Source organism: Arachis hypogaea, chromosome 16 (genome assembly GCF_003086295.3).
Source record: "Arachis hypogaea cultivar Tifrunner chromosome 16, arahy.Tifrunner.gnm2.J5K5, whole genome shotgun sequence".
In the NCBI taxonomy this organism is placed as follows: domain Eukaryota; kingdom Viridiplantae; phylum Streptophyta; class Magnoliopsida; order Fabales; family Fabaceae; genus Arachis; species Arachis hypogaea.
This window is the reverse complement of record NC_092051.1, coordinates 147,922,735-147,926,455: the sequence shown is the minus strand read 5'-3', so window position 1 is coordinate 147,926,455 and position 3,721 is coordinate 147,922,735. Positions and strand designations below refer to the sequence as shown.

At 31.8% G+C, this 3,721-nt stretch overlaps 1 pseudogene; it reads right to left on the bottom strand.

The window, feature by feature from the left end:
• Window positions 1–942: 942 nt before the first annotated feature.
• LOC112697722 (pentatricopeptide repeat-containing protein At1g77360, mitochondrial-like) lies at window positions 943–3,272 on the bottom strand (annotated as a pseudogene).
• Between the last annotated feature and the right edge of the window lie 449 nt (window positions 3,273–3,721).

Sequence of the window (3,721 nt, the reverse complement as noted above, 5' to 3'; positions counted from 1 at the left end):
CAGCACATGACCTACTAGGCTATCATATATATATATATATATATATATATATATATATATATATATATATATATATATATATATATATATATATATATATGCTAAGCACGTGATCCTCCTATATGGAAAATATTATGGTTTTGTCATCTTGTATAATTATTATATATCCGTTGAAAATGGGAAACCTTAATTCTAAATGTTTTCTAGTCAAATTAAGGAATCTAATGTCTCTCTGCCATAGCATGTTTGAAAAGGCATGAAGAATGAAAAGATATACCACACAATCTATATATCTAATGTACTTTGGAGCAGTTGAAGTAATTGAAACGTTCACTAACGGTAACTAATTCTTTAATTGTTGAAACTATTTAAGCCTTAGAGCAAATACAGAAGTAGTGAAGCAAATTCAGTCTGAATAAAAAGATTTTTTACATAAACTATTAAATATATAATTATTTATACACTTTTACCTAATAACTTAAATTTTAGAGATACGTAATTTGATAACAAATATTTTGAATATTTTTAATTATTAACTCAAGGTTAATTCACTTAATTATAAATACATCATCAGAAAACGTAAAACCATTACAGTATATATATATATATATATATATATATATATATATATATATATATATATATATATTCACTTGATATTTTACAACAAAAACAACAGAGTCTTGTCCTACTAGATAGAGTCGACTACATGAATCAAACAACGATTATGTCTACAGAAAAATCACTTAATATTTTAATTCAAACAAAAAAATCAGTTACAAAAAATATCAAATAATTAGTTATCGACCAAATCAATTTGGTTTTTATTGAAAAATCGATTAAAAATTAATGGCTAATTCGATTTTCAAAACTTTGAGAATAATTCATATATGACAAAAACATTCCTAGAAATTGTATTCTTAGTAACGATATTGGTGGAAATAAAAATCAAGAAGGCATATTTACCTTTTATCCCTCTTTATTTAAGCCATATTTAACATCTCAAACCATATTCAAGCCTCCATATTTGAGCATAGCCCCTGACTAATTCATCGGCAATGATAGTAATAACTTTATAAGGTACATTAATTGAGAATAAGGAAGACATTGCTGAACCTGCTTTCTATAGTTGAAATAGGACTAACTAAAATGTAAAGTATGTGAGATTAGCTAAAGCCTAATCAAATAAAGGCTCCTTGACAAGAAGATCAACTTTCTCATGAAGAAATTTGAGCACATCCTCTCGTCCTTCCTTTATAAGCAATTGTCTTAACATGACAAATGTTGAACCTGATGGTCGAGTTCCATTCTCTATCATCTCTTCCATCAAAACACAAGCTTTCATAGCATTTCCCTTTTGGCACAACCCATTGATGAGGACTGAATAAGTGTGCAAACTTGGGACAAACCGTTTTGACTTCATATACTTCCAAAGTTCATAGCTATCTCTAGTTCATTTCTCTCAGAGAACATTTTTATCAACATTGTATAGGTATCTGCATCCGGTTCGCAAGACTTAACCATCCGGCGGAAGACCCTAAAAGCTCTGTCAGAGTCTCCCTGGCTTATCAAACTGCTTATGATAACATTGCAGGTCCTTGAATTAGGATCAACACCATTGGATTCCATCTCTTGCAAAACTCGATGAACATTTTTGAATTTGTTTGCTTTACAGAAAGCACCAATTAATGCATTATAAACCACAACATCTGGCTTGAGTCCCTTGCTTTCCATCTCTATGAATGTGTTGATAGCATCTTCAATCTGATTTTCCACCCCATATGTGTGGACCAGGACACTATAAATAAAAGATGTTGCGTTGCAATTGTTAGCATCCATTTCCTTTACTACCTCTTCAGCTTCATCAACTCTTCCGGCTTTGCAAAGAATGTCAACCATTATTCCATATGTGACAATATCCGGATCACATCCCATACGAACCATCTCTCTAAAACACTCTCTTGCTTTCGGAAGATTCGGAGCCCTTCCCCATCCATCAAGCAATATGCTATAAGTTTTTGAGTCCGGGACAAAGCGATCCTTCATAGAATCAAAGATCTCCTAAGCCTTCCTCACATTCTTGGACTTGAACAATGCACTTATTAGTAAACCGTTAAATGCAGCAAAATTTCGTATGATGATACAAAAAGTCTCAATATTCAACATCCCCTTTTGCCTCATAGCATTGACAAGATCCCACATGATCTGGTATTGCCTTATTTTGGCCAAAGACTCAATCATTGAGTGATATGCCTTGAAGTCATGTGAGTAATTTCTCTGCTTCTCGGCCCACTCGAAGAACCGAAACGCCAACATACCGGCATTCCCAAAACTCTTGAGGACACTCTTGACCAAATCTGGTGAAACTAAACACCAGTTTGATTAAGAGCAGTGTCAAGTGCCACTGGAGGACAAGACATCATAGTCTTGCATACCATTCTAGTTGCTTCTATAATCTCCTGAACTGGTTCAATTGTACAGTAAAATTTGGCAAACAACACCCATTTGGATAACAGTATTTTGTTATTGTCAAAAACTCTGATCATTGTTCCTTCCAGATCAAACCTAATTCAGTGGCACAAATAAACAAACACATGGTGTGCATAACATGTTACTATATGGTATTAATAGCCATGTTATGCGGAGCATGGCTGAGAAGTGCATGAGGTGGATGGGTCCGTGGGGAGTGTGGAGCACTGGTGGGGGTAGCGGCGGCGGACGGTGGTTCAAAGCTTACCAGAACGGCAGCGAGGAGACGAGGAGACGTGTGAACATATTTGGAAGAAGTGAATTTTCTCATCTGAATTTTTCACATAATTTAATTAGTTATATTTTTAGGGATAGAATTGTCATTTACTATCACTTATTTAACATATTTAGAAAGAAAATAAAATTGCTTCATCACTTTTGTATATTTTCTCAGTGATTATTTGTGTAAATAAATTCTTAAATAAAATTATGGTCTTTAATAAATTAATTTTTAATTTGTCGATTTCAGACATTACGTTAAAAAACAAAAAAAAAATTACATAGTAGTAATTAGTCCATAATCTTTATTTCCACAAGAAATTTTCAAAATCTAATTTCGTTGAAAGTGGAATCGATGCTGAAGATAAATGAAATGAAAAAAAAGAAAAAAAAAAGTTTTGTGCTTGTTATAGAAACGAAACTAATCTCACTCATCAATGCTTTTTGTTACATACACAACTATATATAAGAAGGGTAGTTACAAATTCAATCGATCATAATAAATCATAATTAACACCGCTCTTAATATGACACTGACAAATCTATAACTAACTTTCAACTAACTCAGTTTTTACTCTCTTAACTTTACAATAGCTTCTGTGTGTCAGCTAAAAAGAATACTACACTAATACAAATTAAAAAAATATACACTTAATTAGATTAAGTACATAAAAGCACCCTAACTATTATATACTTAAAAAGATGACCTTGTATTTTTTTATATTTTTTATATTTTTAATAGAGGAGTGTTAGGGGTTAGCAATTTTTGTGTTTTGTAACTATCAATTGGCCATCAATAATATTTTTAATGGTGTGAGATTACATATAATGGTGGGGAATCACTCACTTTTCTTTTGACGGTTAAATGCTGGTCATAAAACACAAAAGTTGCTGGTCCTCTAGACTTTTCCTTTTTAATAAGTTTCCTATAGTAAAACATTTATTATTATTGTTGTTATTATTATCATTATTA